At 43.8% G+C, this 18,898-nt stretch overlaps 1 protein-coding gene and 1 long non-coding RNA gene across 2 annotated transcripts in view; one reads left to right on the top strand and one right to left on the bottom strand.

Annotated features, from left to right (window-relative positions):
• Positions 1-5,225, bottom strand: part of CYP19A1 (cytochrome P450 family 19 subfamily A member 1) — a 99,941-nt gene extending 94,716 nt beyond the window's left edge. Inside the window, exon 1 of the mRNA XM_017504644.2 lies at positions 5,112-5,225. The gene's annotated coding sequence lies outside the window, so the exon portion shown is untranslated. The remainder of the gene's footprint in view (positions 1-5,111) is intronic.
• Positions 285-3,704, top strand: LOC119467740. The gene is made up of 2 exons (XR_005196344.1): positions 285-1,564; positions 2,893-3,704. It is a non-coding gene; the product is annotated as an uncharacterized LOC119467740 (long non-coding RNA).
• Positions 5,226-18,898: the final 13,673 nt, after the last annotated feature.

Below are 18,898 nucleotides of genomic sequence, written 5' to 3'. Positions count from 1 at the left end.
TCAGGACAATTAACTCATCTAAAATGAGTTAAGTGTTTTATAATAATAATCTCATATATCAGATAGGGCTTTAAACTTCATAGTGAGTTTTTATATTTTTTGTTCTTTCAGTAACTGTGGCAAAAGCAACTATAGGGGTTGCCAATATCCATTCTCCCACTCTCCCCTATCAATCTTATAATCTTATTAGAAATGGCACTATGGCCAGGCATGGAGGCTCAGGCTCACCCGTGAAATCCCAACTCTTTGGAAGTCCAAAGCAGGTAGCCTGCTTGAGCCTAGGGGTTGGATAGCAGCCTGGGCAACATAGGGAGATCCCTGTCTCAGAAAAAGAAGGAAAGAAGGGATGGCAATATGCCCAGTTAAAAACTACATTCCCAGCCTCTGTTGCAGCTAGATAATGACCATGTGAATAAGTTCTAGCCAAAAAGCTATAAGCAGAGGTGTCATTTCGGAAGCCTTCCTCAAGGAACAGAATACATGCTTAGCCCTCTTCATCCTCTGCTGGCTGAATGAGAATAAGACGTCCGAAACCCAGGCAGCCATATGGGACTATGAGGTAAGGTGCCAAGAGTGCTGGTGCGGCAAGACAGAGGGATCATGGGTCCCCAGCACAAGGAGCCACTTTCCCAGTCCTGGGCCATCCTTCCCTTGGGCTTCTTTGGCATAAGAGAAAAATCACTTCTAACTTGCTAAACAACTATTATTTTTGTTTTCCTGTCCCATGTAATCAAACCTAATCCTAACTGAGAAAGCAATGATCTGCTTTATGCAAGACCCTGTGCTAGATGCTACAGGGGATGCCAAAGAATATGGGCTTTAGATAGACAGACACTTGGGCAAGAACATTCTGTCTAGGGGTGAAAGAAGTGCCCAGAAGAGTTTGGTGTGGCAGAACCATGTGGGCATGAAGAGGACTCATGGTAAATGTGGTGAGGGAGTATGATGGAAGGTTCTTAAAAGCCAGGCTAATGAGGCTGGAGTTCATCCTGTGACAGACAGAGCAGATGACCTTGTTCCAGTGTACAAATGGAGAAGCCCAGGCCTCAACAGGTTCAAGGACTTGTCAGGGTCACCCAGCCAGGGAGTGGCAGAGCCCATCTCAATTCTCCTAACAATTGGTCCAGTGCTCTCCTTCAATTCTGTGCTCTTTGAGAGAATCTGGGGCAGACGGAGTAAGAATAGAGGTTTCACACTTTGACCCACCCCCATCACACCCCAGCATGTTCAAAAGGGGGTTTTGGGGGTTGCCAGAAGTCTAGGATCTGGACCTAACTTTAACTCAGAGCTTCCTCCTGGGCCTCCCGTGTAGCTCCCCCTCACAAGGCCATCATAGCCAGGGTGCTATCCCACTATGTAATAAGTACCAATAAGTCTATCACAATGCTCGGTGCTTTAGGTACATGATCTAATTTACTGCCCTCAACAGCCTAAAATATTTTTTAAAAACATTTTACAGGTGAAGATGATGAAACTGAAGATCTAAGAAATGAAGCCATCTACTCAAAGCCACTCAGTTGATAGCAAAGTGGAGATATAAAGCCATGTTTGTTCAACTTCAAAGGTAAGTCCCTAGCACCACATTCTAATGTCTTCCTGATCCTCACCAAAGCATAGAACAGTCTCCTGTCCCTGTTCAGATTCCCAAGGACTTACCTGGTTTGATGATCAGTGCCGGGGACCTCCTACAAGGCTTCAGCTGGTTATGTTCTACCTGGAGCCAGGAGCTAGTTTCCCTCCAGCAATAACATCACTCATGCCCTGCCCATGACTCCACATGGGTCAGGGACCTCCTGGAGAGAGGGCAAACCCCTGCCTTCTGTGGCCTCAGTCTTTCTGGAACTCTTACTCTTGGCTGGTCATGGGGCAGGGGTGTCAGAGTTTCTTCAATCTAGGTTCTAGAGCTCACAGATTCCAGAGAGCTGTTTCCTGGGATTGAGGATGCTCTGTTTTTCGTGTCCTGACTGGCTGTCATGGTTAGAATGCATTCATTATGAATCAAGCTGACAGTGTTTTGGGAAACAACTGGTCATTAGAACTGAATCTTCTCATTACCAGCATTTGGAAAGTTGAGTTTCATTTTGTCGGTCGTTCAGTGTGCATCTCTCCAATAATGTGGTATGTCCAGCATTCCAGCATGAACCACAGATTTCCCCAAGTAGACCATACAGCTTTCTTTTGGAACTTTCACAGGAAACACCCTGAGATGTAGCCTGCAGAGCTGAAGGCAACAGATGAACCTCAGCCCCTCTGTATTGATTGCGCTGAAGGCAGCAGATGAACCTCAGCCCCTCTGTATTGATTGCCTAACTCTGAGGGGTCCAGCACTTTGCCCTCAGTTGTCACCAGCCCACACATTCCTTTCTGGCACAGCCTCCCTTCCCATTGGCCAAACTCTCACTGTTCCTTTCCGAGCTCCACCTGTCTCACCCCTACACCCTTTCCCTTAATCAGGTTGAAGTTGGAATGTGTTCACCCAATTTTATTATAACTAAATATATGCAGCTTAGTCTAAGCTTTAGCAGGTTTTCATAGTTATTAGTGGAATATTCATCTGTTTCCTTATAAACACTGTAATCAACATTCCCATTCTCAAATGTGCTACTTAAAGTATCTGAAGTTCAGACACTGAGTAATTTAAATTTATGACAAAGTTTTCTGAAGATATAAGCAGATTCTGTTAGATACAGATGCACATACAATTCTCACAAACACTTTCATGCACTGTAGAATGATCAAAATATCTGACCAGAGCCTGTCACTCTACTTTGTAGACATTCTTACAAACAGCTCTTATCTAATCCTCATAACCCATCACCTGTCACCCATAAGTGACATTTAAACCATTAGATCCACATGATTACTGAAAGCTTGCTTCTTCATTGGTTACAGGAATCTCATGAAAATCTTGTCTTCATATTATATAGCAAGGCTTTGGGCTTAGGTATCCTTCTAGGACAAATAAGCAGTTAATGAGCATGAAAGGCCTTTGAACCCTATGTAGCCCTGCATGTATGCAAGCTGCTCTTTTAGGTGGATCCTCCCAGGGTGGCTCTTCAATGAATGTCTACTGAATTGCACATGAACAGAGTAGATAGACAGCACTAGGGACTCATCCTCTGGCCCCAGAGGCCCACGAAAGAGTGTCCAGGCAGGCTGGACTATGCTGGGAAGGGGGAAGGCCTGGACCCTCATTGAGTGGAAAGGAACCCAGAAGGAAGGAAAACCCATCAACATCCTGTGAACTAAATGGACAGAAATTCTGTTTAGGAAGAAAACCACGATAAATAAAATTCCTGAGACCAACTGCTAAGTCAGGGAGCACCACACACATCCTCTTCTGCAAGAGTATGAGAAGATGGAGCCACAGCTCCCATCCCATATCTGCATCTGGCGTGGCCTTCCCACAACAGGCCATGGTCAGACCTGGCTCCACAGGCAAAGGGGCTGCTTAGGCCAGACTTGAAATAGGCTGAGTGGAAACCTGCAAGCCCCTTCTGCCTCCCTGTGCATGGAAAGGAGTTGTCAGTGAGTTTGGAGATCTCTGCCCTTGTCAGAGGAAGGTGACCTAATCACAAGGCAGGGCAGGTGTCTGTGGCTGAGAGCTGAGCAAAGAACAAGCAGCCAGTAGAGGCTTTTATCTGAACTGTGCAGCCCTTACCTGACTGGGAAGCACAAGTGATAATTAGTAGCGAGTTACTTTATGTAACGCCTCTCTATTTTTGTGTGCTATATTTAGAGAAACAAACTGCTTTGGCATTTAGAGATGAATTTTATGTAAGAGTTTGTTGCTGCTGCTGCTGCTGTTGTTACTGTTCATCATCTAGATAATAAAAGCAAACTAGAAATACTCAAATGCCAGTACCATCACCAAATATATAAAATATATCATAGGCCCCTTTTAGTCATCCTATTCTTAACTTTTAGGAAGAGCCTTTGTCACAATCTGATGCTTAACAAAATGTTTTCCATCCTTGTATCACCTCCACCCCCTGCATCCCCATTAGGATTTTGCAAGTGCATTTGATTGTTAACAACCTAACTCACCAGGTGGCGTTGGGCCAGTCTCTACTGCACTGGGTCTCACCAGCTGGACGCAGGACCTCTCAGTTTCTCTCCCACTGTGGAGACTTTTTCAGCTCCATGAGTCCATAACCAGTGATCCCATTAGGAAACAATGTAGTTTGTAGAATTTTATGTCTGTAGGGAACACATCCACTTCTGGCTGAACTGTCCCTAAATGCTGCTAACACAGAGCTTCCAAACTTTCAAGCCTCAATAATGGCTCCAAGGAATTCAGTGTTCTGAATTCTGCACCAAATGAATGCTGGAGCTACATGAAGGGACCTGGACAGGCATTAGTTGGCTTGGTTCGAAGAAGGAACTTGACTATTGCCTTCTTCCTGTTTTCCCTTGCAGTGGCCTCCAGGGCTGCTGTTTCTGGACATCTCCCCCAAACCCCTACCATCATGTTATCACCAACCTGAGAGTCCAGGCCCTTGGGTGGCCTACAATTGCTCGCCATGCCTGGCCTTTCTCCAGCCCTCTCTCTCCTTGCCTGCTGAGAAGCTCCTTCATATAGAAGCTGCTCTTAGTTAGGGAATTAGCCACACTCAGGCATAATACTTCCTAAATAATTTAAGTGCATATGTCCTAGGGAGGGGAAAAAAATCAATTAAGCTTCCAAAGAAATTGGAGTAGTAGAACTTGTGGCATCAGTGATAAACGGAGATGGAAATGTTTTACGGGATGAAAGCCTTCCAGCACAAAATTTTTGGATTTGGGTGTGTCTCTACTCTTTTTTTTTTTTTTTTTCAACCATGTGGTCTTGGGAAATTTATTTAGCCACTGTGAAAGTCAATGTCTGTGACTAAAATGGCTATGGAGCCATGGACTCACGAGATAACATGAAAGTGCTTGCGAACTGTAAAGCTCAGCACAGACCTCAAAGTCCATGCCCAGCCCGCAGCACCCTGCCTCCTCCTCTGCCAGGGTGTCATCTCCATCTCAGCCCTGACACTCAGAGCCCTGGGAAAAAGAGGGAGGATGTGCACCGGCACTTTCCCTTCCCACCTTCCCACACTGCGTGTCCTCCCCACCTCCCAACTCACCACAGGGATCTCCAAATGTTGCTTTGTGTGTGTGGATTCCTCCCCCCCAAGAACACTCCAAATTTCTGGAATCCACAGGCTGAATTTCACCACAGGGTTTCTGACACCGCCTTTAAAAGGACAATGGAACTCTGTGCCAGAGCGGAAGGGAGGAGGGTCTGTGTGGAGCTTTTCTACGTCGTGGCTAAAATCAGGGGACCTGTGGACCTTGCTGCTGCTTTTTTTTTTTTTTAAACCTATCAAAAAACATGTCCCTTCTAAGAATATTCACAGAATCTCTCTGCTCCCCTCACCCAAAGACTGGGCAGTGTGACTACGGGCTTGGTCCAATATTACAATCAAGCAGCACTTGGAATGGATTCCCACATCTGGAGGCCAGTCAGAAGACACCCCACCAGCCCCAAAAAGAGTGGACACAGGTATTTATTTAAAGGTAGACATTTCTGGTCATTGCCAAAAATTAATATTTTATAAAACCATAACTTCTTAGGAATTATTCTAGTTATTTCTAGTTACCATTAGCCTCATATAATAACAATTTGTTCCTAAATAAGTGTAGGAATTTTTCCAAAGATGCTAACATAGAAATAAGAATGAAAAAACAAAGCCAATTTAGAGGCTACTAGAACGTTGTAAAAAGAGGGGCCATCACATTGATTGAGCCCCAGCCTGAGGAACTAAGTAATGCACCCTGTGTGACAATGTAATAGACCAATCAGGGGTGGGTTAGAACCCAGTTCTCCTAATCCAGGCCAGCTCCTGGCTGGTTAAGAATAAAATGGCAGTAAAATAATATAAATTAAAACATAATTATGAGCCAAAAATAAAAAAATAACTTTAAAACTGGTTAAAAATGAAATGTCTATTTAAATCCAACTAACAAACACATAGAAATTAAAATTAAGTGAAAAAAAGCAAAGGGAGATGCAAATTTCAGAAGGTAGAGTAAATGTTAACTGGAAATCCTTTAAGCTGTCCACTGATCTGGAATTTTTACTATCAGGTCTAGGGACCCTAGGGGTTATAATTCTGAGGTAGAAGTGATTCTCTGTTGGGGAAACAAAAGTCAGAGGCAAAACAATAACAAAATTCTGGGGTTTGTTACAAACTAAAGTCAGAAGTAGATCTGTAACCTCATTTTTGATGAAAATGACAAAGCCAGATAAGTTAAAGCAAATACTTCCTTTCCCCTCCTCACAAAAGGGAACAAAATACCAGTTACAAGGAAAACAAAATAATTAAGAGAATTCCTGAACCAGATAAACTTTCCAAGTTTAGGGCGCATGGTTATGTGCTTGTAGTCTTAGCTGCTTAGGAGGCCAGAGGATTGCTTGAGCCCAGGAGGCTGAGGCCAGCTTGGGTAACAAGCAAGAGACCCTATGTGAAAAAAAATTCCCCATTTGCCTAGGGTAAATGTCCAAACCAAATTGTTACAGGGCAAAGCCCTTACGGTGGTTCTGAACAGCAAGCTGAAGACAGATGTCCTGTGGGTGTTCTTTGCTGGCAGGGTGTATGAGTTGTGAGGACTGAGAAGTCTGGGAAGAAAGATCCCTTCGTAAGGACTTGCAGCCCAGAGATATTCGCCTACCCTGCCATCCGCTTTGCTTGCTGTAGCCTCTTGGGCTAGCAGAGTATGACACTAACCATGGGGATTGAGCCTTGTAGTTATCCCACAAGTACAGATGCCTTGACTTACCATGGTGCTACATCCCGAAATGCCCAGTGTATGTTGGAAATACTGTAAGTTGAAAGTGTCTTGAGTCCACCTAACCTACCAAACATCATAGCTTAGCCCAGCCTGCCCTAAATGTGCTCAGAACACTTACATTAGCCTGCAATTGGGAAAATCATTTAACATAAAGCCCATTTCATATTATGGTATTGATTAGCTCATGTAATTTATTGAATACTGTATTGAAAGTGAGAAAGAGAATAGTTGTATGGGTACTCAAAGTACAGTTTCTACTAAAAGTGAACTTCACACCATCGTAAAACTGAAACATTGTAAGTTGAATCATTATAAGTCAGAAGTGTCTATAATTAAGATCATTCCTGAGTCCTCCCCAAATTTTCCCAGTTTAATTAGGGTAGATGTCCAAACTAGATTGCCACAGAGTAAAGATTTGTCTTACTGAGTACTGTCACCTCAATGCATAGTTAGTTTAGCCCTGGACCTCCCAAGGCCCAGCTTCCAAGTGGCCAGAGGCAAAGCTCTTCTAGAAAAAGAAAAGAAGAGAATTGCATGGGCAGCATCAGATGTCCAGAACTCCTGAACAATGAAAATGAGACCAGAACAAAACTCATAATAACCCAACATAAACCTTATAGTTAAAGAATTCTTGCTGTAGAATTTTCAACTGCAATAATGTTTAGAATGTGGCTCAACTTTAAGCATTATACTAGTAAATTCCAGCAATCTAGACTTTCAATTTTCTTTATCAAATTTGTCCAAAATCATGCTAAGTACCTAAAGAAAGGAACAATGTATATATGACAAACTGGTGTCCTTGAAACTAAAAAATTACAAGTTATGGAATAGAATGGAATTGTATCACAGAAAATGTTCTTTTTCAAGTTCATTGGCCAGAAACAATAGAATTTTAAACCTGGAAGAAACTTTTATATGAGACCCAGGTTTAAGATAGTGATACCATCTAACAAAATGAGACACAGGGGTTTGGAAGGAGCCAGGGCAGTGAGATGCCTGAAAGTGCAAGTGTCTTTAACTTCATGGTGTATCTACTGTAAACACATCACTGTGTAATTCCTTTGAATCATTGTTTACTGCATTTCATTGAATCATAGGCTTTTAAACCTGGAAATATAACCTAGCTTGCCCATGGCCATACAGCTGGTTGCGGGGAAAGTAAGGCATCAGGCTCAGTCTTTTGAATCCAAACTCAGAACTGTTTTCCCTACTTCCACTACATCCCCGATGACTCTCCATATACCGCTCATTATCCAAAAGCAGCTCATATTTTGGTTTCCGGCAGTCAAGAAAAGGTCTTAATCATCTAGCATCTTGAAAGAATAAACATGAGTAACATTTAGGAGTACAGTTACCTAGGACTTAGTCCAGTCCTAAAGCCAGTGGCTGATCCATGGTGCCATATGCCAGGCTGGTTACTGCCCAGATCTCTCCTGTTTGTGTTCATCACTGTTCTCCATTTCTTTCAGAATCAAGTGCCAGGGCTAATTAAACTCCCGAGTAAAGCCCAAGGCACCATTAGGGGCTCAGTTGGTGAGCTGGCTGACAGAAAGCACAAAGCAGTCTCCTGTGTTTGATTTCCACAGACACAGGAGATTAAATTAGTAGAGTCATCTAATGTTCCCACCCCCCAAATCACGCATGCATGCATTCATTCATCCATCCATTCACTAATTCATTTGACCTTTTCTTTTTTTTTTTTTTTTTTGAGACAGAATCCTGCTCTGTCATGCAGTGACATGATCTCATCTAACCGCAACCTTTGCCTCTGGGGGGATTCAAGCAATTCTCCTGCCTCAGCCTCCTGAATAACTGAGACTATAGGCACATACCACACCCAGCTAATTTTTGCATTTTTAGTAGAGGTGGGGTTTCACCACGTTGCCCAGGCTGCTCTCAAACTCCTGGCCTCAAGTGATCCACCCATCTTGGCCTCCCAAAGTGCTGGGATTACAGATGTGAGCCACCATGCCTGGCCCATTTGTGGGAGGAAGTGATGAAGAGCTTTGAAAGTAGCAGAGACTTCAAGTAAAATTGACCTTTAGACTGAAAATTTCATTGTATTTTGAAATAAGTCATCAGCAACCTTGGCAGGATGGGTTCAGTGTTTGGTGGGAGGAGAAGCTACATGGCTGTGACTTGAGGAAGGAAGGAAGGATGAGGAAGCGCAGATGAGGAATCTAGCCACATTCGAGATGGCTGGTTGACTTTGGGAAGAATAAGGTGGTTTTGGAGTTGTATGGAGACCCCCAGAATTCAGTTCCTATTTTCCCCACCAGAATTCTAAACCAATCAGGTGGTAGGATGAGAGCAAGTCAGATGGAGACCAAAATGTCGCCTTTATTAGGGATAAAGCTGACATTGGAAAAGGTGACATTAAATGTCCAGTAATAATTTTTCCAAATGAGAAAGACAGACTCACCAATCACAGGCAGCACTGGGCATTCCAGGCCTTCCTGCATAGAGGCTGCGCCTGGAGAGCTGGAATTACGTGAGAGCAGATCAGAATGAGAGCTTGCTGATAAGGCTGGCTATGCAGAGGAAGGAAGAGAAGTGAAGAAGATGAGTCAACCAAGACATTCCTCCTCTCTGGGGAGAAGCAATGGGGAAGAAGGGGAAGAGGACCTTTGGCATTTTAGGGAAATCCCTCCTCATAGAAATAAGGAATGGGGGCAAACCTGTAAATACTGACCCAGAAGGAGCTAAGTATAGTTAGCATGTTTGCAAGAGCATACGTATTTGTGTGATACAGAATGATTATGAGGTAGGACTGGATAGAATGGGGCCGTGTTTAGGGGGAGCAACTTCTTGCTATCTGTAAAGAAAAAAGGTACTGGAATCACACGTGGCTTTACTATTTTTTACACATACTGGTTAGAGACTTTTTGATTTTTAACACATACTGGTTAGAGACTTTTTGCAAATTATCTTAGCATTACATAGCAACTCTACCTTGTTCAGTGCTCTTTACATTTCATTTTATTTGGTATTAACATAGTAATTCTTTCCTGCTTTGTTATTTGCATTTACCTGGTATCTTTTCTTGCCTTTTTATTCTCAACCTTTATCACATTTGTTAAATGTATTTTTTTCTTGTGTGTATATATACATATTAATATATAATACAACAATATATACAATATATGTATACACACACACACACACACACACACACATATATATATATATATATATATACAAGAAAGCATGTAACTGTCTGCTTTTTATTTTACCCAATCCAATAGTCTCTCTTTTACCAATAAATCTGTCTATTCACATTTAATAATACACTGAATTTTATTTCTTCTATTTTACTTAATATTTAGTACTCATTTAAGCCCCCTCCATGTTCTTTATATTAATTAGGTATCAGGTTACTACTCAGTTATTTTATTTCTCTTCTTAATTTGGGAGCTCTAGTTTTTCATTCTACCAGCTCACTCTCCTTTTTGTCACTCATAGTGAAACTCATTCTTTTATTACATTATACCAAGATAAAAGTCCAACTACCTCCCCGATTCTCTCTTCTCCTACTGTTCTTCCTCCCCCAGCATGAGGCCTTTAGAACGCTTTCACTTCCCTCCCTCATACACCAAAGTGAGACCTGTGGAAACTTCACTTCCCCTCTTTCTCCTTTAGAATTTTTTGTTCCAGGCTATTGTTAACATTTCCCTTGAAATATGTCTCTTCTATTTTCAGCAATTATATTACACATTCCTGAACAGACTATTATTATCTGTCTGAATTTAACTGATGATGTGTTGTAAGTCTCCTTGCTCACCACTAATTTTTTTCTCCTTTTTCCTCCTCCTTTCATCCTGCAGCCTTTAAGCTGATCCATCTATTGTTTGGTTAGATCTTAACACCTTTTTCTCTGACAGAAGATGTGGGTGACATGTCTTTTCCTTGCATATCCTCAGCTATGCTTCCTTGGCCCTGACAGATGAGTGGGGTCTTCCTACAGGAGTCTTGGTGTGCAGTGTTTTTCTCTCAGTAATCTTCACACAATTGGCCTCAATCGTCCCTACTTTAGGCGTTATAGAAGAGAAAATTGATGCCTCCATGATCCTTCTTCCCCATAAGTCACTTGCACTTTCTTTCTGGAAGATTGTAAGATTTTCTTTTCATCCTTAGACTTCTGGAATTTCCCAACCTGTGAATCATTTGTCCTACCCAGAACTTGCCAAAACTTTCCAATTGGCAAACTCGGGCCCTTTCTTAACTTGGGAAATTTACTTCTTATTAGCTATTACCTCTCTTTCCTCCAGATACTGAATTTGTCTGCAGATCTTGTCATTTGGTTCCAGAAACTCTTTTTGTGCTCTACTGGAACGTTTAGGTCCTAATGTTAATATTTTTATATGTATTACTGTTCTCTAGTGGCTTGGTTTCATGTGAGCCTCTTCTAGGAGCATTGCTGCACCCCTTGGGTGTGAGAGTAATGTTTTCTAATGTAAGCTCTCTGGGCTTAGGGCCAGCAGCAGGGGTGCCTTCTCAGAAGGGACAGATCCACAAATGGTGGTTATCAATCCCCCATCAGGTCCCTGGGGGAAGACTCTCATTTTCCTGTTTTCTCACATCTCCCAGGCTCAGAGGTAGAGATAGACTCAGCACACCTGCACAACTTCCCTACTACGTCTAGCCAGGTCCATCTCCCAGGATACTCACTGGTGCCCAGATACCAGTACCCTCTTATTCTTATTCCCAGAATCAGGGGTGGTTTGGAGACCATGTGTTTGCTTACACAACTTTAAGAAAGTATCATGAGTTTAGGGTCTATGGTTTGACCTAGGCTTCCCCTAGCTAGGGCCACTTCTCTCGTCCCTGGCTTGAGTCTCTAGGCTCGGCAAATAGGGTGTCATCTTCTCCAGGCTTGATATTGGCAGAAATCCCTTTTGGTCCCTCCCAACTGGTCTCTCTGGAGAGGTAAAGCCTATCTGTTCTAGCTTGTTACTCTGTCTTTGCAACCCAGGGAGGAGGAAAGGTCCTTGGCTATTAGGCCCCAAATTCATTTTTTTTTAGGACCTATACACATCTCTTCACTGCAGAGATGACAGTTCCCCTACATGGTTTCTAGGAAATCATGTTCTTACATCATTGCTCTCTTAACACCTCCCTTAATCTGCTAGACCAAGGCTTGGCTTTCTCTCTTGACCAGCTTACACATTCTAGCATGCAGTGCCTGCCCCAGGTTTTTTTTTTTAAGCCTTGGAGCCAAGTGCCAGTCTGAGCCCTTTTCCACTCTATCACTTTGAATCCTCTCCCTGCTGTATTATTTCACTTCCTGTCCATCATTTTGAGCATTCCTGAGTGGCCCAAGATGGGGGCCAAAAATGTTCCTACTTTTGATAAACTGGGCATAAATGAAGGCTGATGAAGTTTCAACAGTGTGACCTTGAGCAGATCACTTAAGCTTTCCTGAGCCCTGACTTCCTCATCTGTGAAATGGTTGTAAGACCTGCCCTGCCCGCTTCACAGGCTTATAGAACTCAAATGACATGAGAAAATACTTTGAAAACTGAAGTGCTCTATACATGCAAGGCTTTGTTTTATCCTTTCAAAAACAGTGGCTCGCATTTCATAAGTGGAGCTTTGCAGTATTAACTTACTTCTGTGGATTTAGCAGTTTCAAATTCATGAGCAATTCCCATGACTTCACAGAATCCACTCTTAGAGCTTCCCTTTATATTTGCATTGTTTCCGAAAACAATCACTTTTTTATTCATTGAAAGGCCATAACTCTAGGTGAAAAAGGAAAAGATTTCTTTCTACAGCCTGACATGGTTACAATTTAAAGCCTACTAATGTCACAAATCAGGTGATTGTTGTGGTAGACAAGGAGATGTGCCCTAGGTCCCCCTTTGAGAAAGGACTGAGTGCCTGGCTGCAGAGATGAAGATTTAGGTGTGTTTTGGCTGCAGAGAGCCACCTGGCCCTAAGTCATACCCTCACAGGGCAGCCCACATCTGTCCTGTGACTGAGTGAGACAGTCACTTTGTCCTAACACAGGACACTCTGACGGCAATACACAATCCAGAACTTCCCAGTGGGTCGCCTGAGGATTTGCAGGGTTGGAGTGTGTTGGACTTGTCCCTCTGCCCAATCCCGCTTTTCCTTCTTTCCTCTACAGGTGCTGATCCCTGATAACCATCTTGTACTCCAAATTGCGTCTCAGCACTTGTTTCCAGAGAATCTAACCTGTGACAATCAGATATACTACACTAGAAAGGTGGAATGGGGGAGGGGGGTTGTGAGGGCATGTCTGTTGCAAAAAAGGAAAGAAAAGAATGTGAAGAGGGGATTTGAAATGGAATCAACTTCACAACCACAGTCAGCTCCACATCGAACAATGAATGGGCAACTCAAAGGTCTAGACACTGCAACTGTGACAGGTAGAAAGCTGTTGATACCTGCCCAACTTGGACCAAAATCTCACAAGGGAAGCAATATCATCTATTCTTATTCCCAGCCCTAGAGATAAGCTGATTTGGCGCTCTTACCTGGAAGCACCAAAGGCTAACTTCTATGAAAATGCTAACAACATGCTATATATCATACAAAAACTCATGCTAGTATCAAGATTGGCTAAATGATCTAAATGTTAGTCACAGTTCTGTTGTTTCAACTATCTTTTTACATACAGATGAAAGAGAAAGTGACATTTTCTAGAACTCAGCACTTCCTTATTTCATTTGGAAGCGTGGTTTTAAAGGCTGAAGTTGGCCCTGGTGGAGGTCGGAGATCATACATGGTTTCTATAGTGACAGAAGCTGCCGCAAGTCTGGGCAATAAAAGGTAATCTTTTAAAATGAAAATCTGTTATCCATCTACCCACTCCTTTCCTTCCCACATACGTGTAAAACGCCTCATTGGCTTCCCATTGCTTTTACAGTAAAGGCCTCAACCCTACGGGGAAGGTCCCACCCACAGAGTCTGGCCCCTGCCTTGGCTACAGCCTCACTTCCCTCCCTCCTCTTTGCTCCTGATGCTCCAGCTGCACCACATTGCCTTCTTATGGTTCCTGAAATAAGCCATTGCATCTCCTGCCATAGGGCCTTGAACATGTTGTTCCTCCTCTCTGCTAGTCTCCTCACTCCCACCTTCGCCTAGTTTACAACTCAGCTTTAGATGCCAACACAAGCATCCTGTTCTCAGGGAAACCTTCCATGAACTATACATCCAAATCTAGGACAGGCTCTTCAGTGATATGATCTCAAGGAACTGCACTCCTTTCCTGCAGAGCATTTATCTCATGGTTGCATTTAGAATTGCACCCTCATGTCTAACATTGCTTGGTAAATCTGTCTCCCCGCTCTGGGCTTCAGGAATGGTGCCTGACTTTGCTCTCCATGCTATTCCTGGCTCCTAGCACAGTTCCTGGCAGATATTAAACACCCAGTTACCATTTGCTGAGTAAATGAATACATGAATGAACAAAGGAAAGAAAAAAGGGAGAATTGCTGACTTTGGTTGGGTGGTGTGAGGTTTCTTGGCGTTTAAAAGTAGGAATGGGGAGTTAAAACCAGAAGAGGATGAGTGGAAGGTGCACGTGGTGACAACTTTTAGGGTGACTTTCTCCCTAATCACTGGTGGGGAGGAAGGGTGGTGCGGGCAGCAAAGCCATCAGAAGTCATAACGTAGCTGCCAATCTCATCACTGAAGGCAAGAATACCCAGGTGCCAGGCCTTGGAGTATAGGAAAATTATTCACTTCACAATCGGGAAGAAATGTTATGGAACTAGAGTTGGGGTATAATCTTGAATTTGATTTTATTCTCCAGAGCCCTAAAGTTAACCAGCTGGAATCATTTTTAAGGACCATTCTATTTAACTTTTGGAAACGAAGCATCTGCCTTTTAATGGAAAAACTACTTCTCATTGTAAAGATAGCACACACTGTTCTTGGCTTCTTTGGTCTCCAGAAAAGGGAGTTTAGATATCTCCCTGTGTCCCCACTATCTTGAGCCTCCTGTGTCAACAAAACAGGACAGATTGGTAGCTAACTTTTTTTTTAATAATAAGTAAAAAGTAGCAGCCCATTCTGTAAAGTATCAGGCAGGGCAGCCTATGCAGGCATATCTGCCTCTCAAGAAGTCTCAGGAGGCTTAGGGATCCATACTGAAAGGCTCCATATAGCCAACCTCAAAGCCACTGTATTCATATAAGAACCCGGTTTATCATGCATTCAAATTTCTGTACCTCAAAAAGCATCTACAAAGTGTGATTAGCTATTCAATCGATTCATCAAATATTCCTACTTGGCAAAAGTCCCTGCTATGAGGGGACACAGTTAAGATAGGTCCCTTCCTTAAGAATACTGTAACCCAACTGAAGAAATACGCTATGGAAGAACTAAGATGTCAATTAACAGCACAAGGCATACACGGCCAGTTCATACAGCCCATACCCAGCAACACAAACCTGCATTGAACATTTATTACACAACACGTGCTTTACATGTATTTTCTCATTAAAGCTTCACACTCCTATGAAATAGATAATTGCAGTCTCTTTAGAGAAGTTGAGTAGCAGATCTAAAGTCATGCAGTTAAAAAACAATTTCAAGGTCAGGTCTGATTCCAAAGCCAAGGTGAATAACCACAGAGCCCCTGCAGCTTGCAGAGCTCCCAAGGCTTGGGGCTGGCCTGGGAAGGCAAGGCTGGATAAGGAAGGGAGCTCTGAGCTAGGCTTTAAAGCGGGCAACACTGAAATAGGTCAGCGACGGAGACAGGTCTCTGTGTGGCAAGAGTGTTGGAGACAGAAGATAGAGGAGAAGGGGAAAGAGGACAGATGGTGGCAGCTGCTTGGACACAGCCACTTCAGGGTGAGGGATGAGTGAAGATGGCTACCTTAGGCCATATCAACACATCCCCCTTCTTCTGTGAAAAATGCCATTATCCCACACAGGAAGAGTTGGAGAGAGATCCGACAGTGGAGTCTGGTAGGAAAGCAGTCTGGCCTTTCCTTTGCCCTTCCTTCTGCCCCTCTCTTGCCTCAGAGCAATACCCCATGCTTTCCACCTACCCAGCCCAAGTCTTGTGCCCATGCCACAAAACTTTTGAGCCCTCCAGCCCAAGAGGGGCAGCTTCTTGGCTTGAAGTTATCTGATAGAGCCTGCCTGACTCCAAGCAGGCCTCATCTCCACTCTGTCTACTGGATCTGGGCTCTCAACTGGGATGGGAGGTGGAAAAGTGGGGAGGCTGGTCCAGGCTACCACTTCCTCTCCTGACCATTGGATAGCCAGACTTGCAAGGAAGGTGGTGGGGGGCAGTTCTGTGGCATAGAACAGTACAGTTCTTAGGCCCTCCAATTTCAGAAAAACTCTCAAGCCGTGTTTTTCCTCTGCTCTCACATCAGGACAACAATTATCAACACAGAAGACTTCTGCGACTAAATGTGTAGGGATCCCCCACCACACACACACACACCAAGCAGGTGTCCTCCAATTCAGTTCCAACACTATCTACCTGGAAAGAGTGTCTGATCCTACAGGCTGAGGGCTCAGTCAGATGAAGAGATACATTAGGTGAGGTGTAGAAGGATCCTGGGTGCAGGAGCTTTTGTCCTCATAGGATAAGTTCTTCACCTTCCTGTCTGCCTCCACGTGTTCAGCTCTCCAGAAACCCCCGAACCCTGTCCTCTGGGCCTTTTATGGAAACTTCTTTGGCTTTTCATGACTGAAGCATGTAATTGAACAAAATGTGATTGTACAAAAAGGACATGATCTCATCCCAGCAAGGTGTGTCTGTCCAGATTCTTCATCTCTCTGCAGCATTCCTCCCTCCAGGGTATAGGGCATGAATTCCTCTGGAATGAGGATCTTATGATCCATAAACAGATTATAGAATCCTGCCTTGGGTGGATGAAAGGAGGGCAAAAGAAGGTCAGAAAGAGAGATTCTGTTTTCTGAGGGCTAAACTACCTCTATGTTATAACAAAAGACTGTCATGGGAAGTATGAACCAGGAACCATGGACAAAAACCTATATATATGTAATCATAAGATCACACCCCCCACCACACACCACATTGTTCTATGTAGAAATGCCTTCACTATACAGCCTTTCATTCATTCATTCCCTCATTCCTTCATTCACTTCAATGAGTAATATTGAATTCCAAACCAGGAACTGTGCTACATGTTGGGGGTGACATGGCCCCTAGCCTCAAGAGCCTTCTCTTCCATGGTTGATGGTGGGTATTGATGACAGATGGTCAGTCAGCAGTAACTGTAATGTATGTTAGGATAAAGAGAAGCCCAGAAGGCTCCTTGGTGTTCCAGCTGCTCACAGGATAAGCTACTTGTCCTGTTCACTCCTGTATTTCCAATGCCCATGATCACACCTGGCACAGGAAGTGCTCAGTGTTTACTGAATTCATTGAGGATCTGACTGATGCTGAGTGCCAATCCTCCCACTCAGTGGCTCCTCCCCATCGGCCCTAAACCTGACACCTGGATGAAAACAGATAAGGATACGTGACAATTCTTCAAGTAGGTCACAGAGTGTTCCAGCTGAAAGGAAACTGACATAGCTTTTTACATCATCATTGCCATCCCCTCCATCATGTCCCCACAGTAGGGGTAGTTAATGAACTACTTGGACCTTCATGCTTTCCTAATTTCTCCTTATCCTGGATGCTTTTCTAAGAATACTGAAGTTGGTCAATACTCCTATTAAAACATAGGAATCTGAACCTTGATCCAGAATTTCTGATTGAGATCTCACCTCAGTTTCCATGTGCATCCTCAGAGGCTCTACCCTGGCTCACCCTGGAGAGTAGGGGGCAAGAAGTCTGATGTTACTCAGGTTTCTCTCCTGTGTCAAAAAAAACCTGCCTGCAAGAATTGGAATGTGTATTAGTCCATTCTCTCGCCTTGCTATAAAGAAGTGCCTGAGACTGGGTAATTTATAAGAAAAGAAGTTTAATTGGCTCATAGTTCCGCAGGCTGAACAGGAAGCATGGGAGCACCTGCATCTGGGGAGGCCTCAGGAAACTTTTATTCATGGAGGAAGGCAAAGCAGGAGCAGGAAGTCTCACATAGTGGGAGCAGGAGGAAGAGGAGGGCAGGAGAGATGCTGCACCCTTTTAAACAATCAGATCTCATGATAACTCACTATCATAGAACAGCCCTGAAGGGATGGTGCTAAACCATTTATGAAGGACCACACCCGTGATCCAATCACCTCCTTTCAGGCTCAACCTCCAACACTGGGAATCACAATTCTACCTGAGATTTGGATGGGGACATAGATCCAAACCACAGCGGAATGCAAATCTTTGGGGAGTAGATGGTTACAGAGCTCCTACTATTAAGTCTAAAGGTTCTTGCTCTCTGATCTTTCTACTGGTCTCCCCCAGGTGCTGCAACAGCGAGGCCCCTCTGCCAGAGGAAGTCCTTTCTCTATAACTGCTCCAACTGGCTCAATGGCCGGGAGCCACCTCTTCCTTGAGTTATGGGGCTATGGTAACAGCTATCCTTGCTTCTGGTTGGGTCTACCAAATTGGAGCCATCCATAAAGAGTGATATTTTTCTGAGGTTCTTAACATAGGTTAAGAAGATGGCTATCTACATTAGTTTCCCACAGGCCCTGGGGCACCAGAGAAGCGGAGCCATTGTAGGAGAAGCTGAGAAAGTTCATGAGTGAAGAAGTCCTCTGAGGAAGCTCAAAAGTGTCTCTGCATTTGGGTAACAGTGGCCCTCAAGGCAGAGCAGGTATCTGGGCAACATAAAAGTTGTAAGGAGTAAATGAGAGGGATGGGACAACATGCTTTCCTAGGGCTGGGTAAGCGCCCAACCCTGGCTCAGCTCTCCAACCCCTCCGCCAGAAAGCACCTCTGCACGGTCTTGGGACATGCTCAAAGCCTCCCAGCTGAGTAGCAACAGAATGGCTTTAGAACCAGGTTTCCTGATTCCTGGGTTGTTTTTTTTTCCTCATCACTCTGCCATTTTCCCGGTCTGGATCTCATGGGAGAGTTCTTGGCTTGTCAAATCCTGGAACTCTCCCTTCAAGGACGAGTCCTGTTTGCCAGGCAGGCCTGGGCTTTTCTGGTTCTGATGGGTGGATTTTTCTTTTCTTT

This window comes from Cebus imitator, unplaced genomic scaffold (genome assembly GCF_001604975.1).
Source record: "Cebus imitator isolate Cc_AM_T3 unplaced genomic scaffold, Cebus_imitator-1.0 Scaffold325, whole genome shotgun sequence".
Taxonomy (NCBI): Eukaryota; Metazoa; Chordata; class Mammalia; order Primates; family Cebidae; genus Cebus; species Cebus imitator.
Note: the sequence above shows the minus strand (reverse complement) of the source record. Positions and strands in the feature narration are given on the sequence as shown.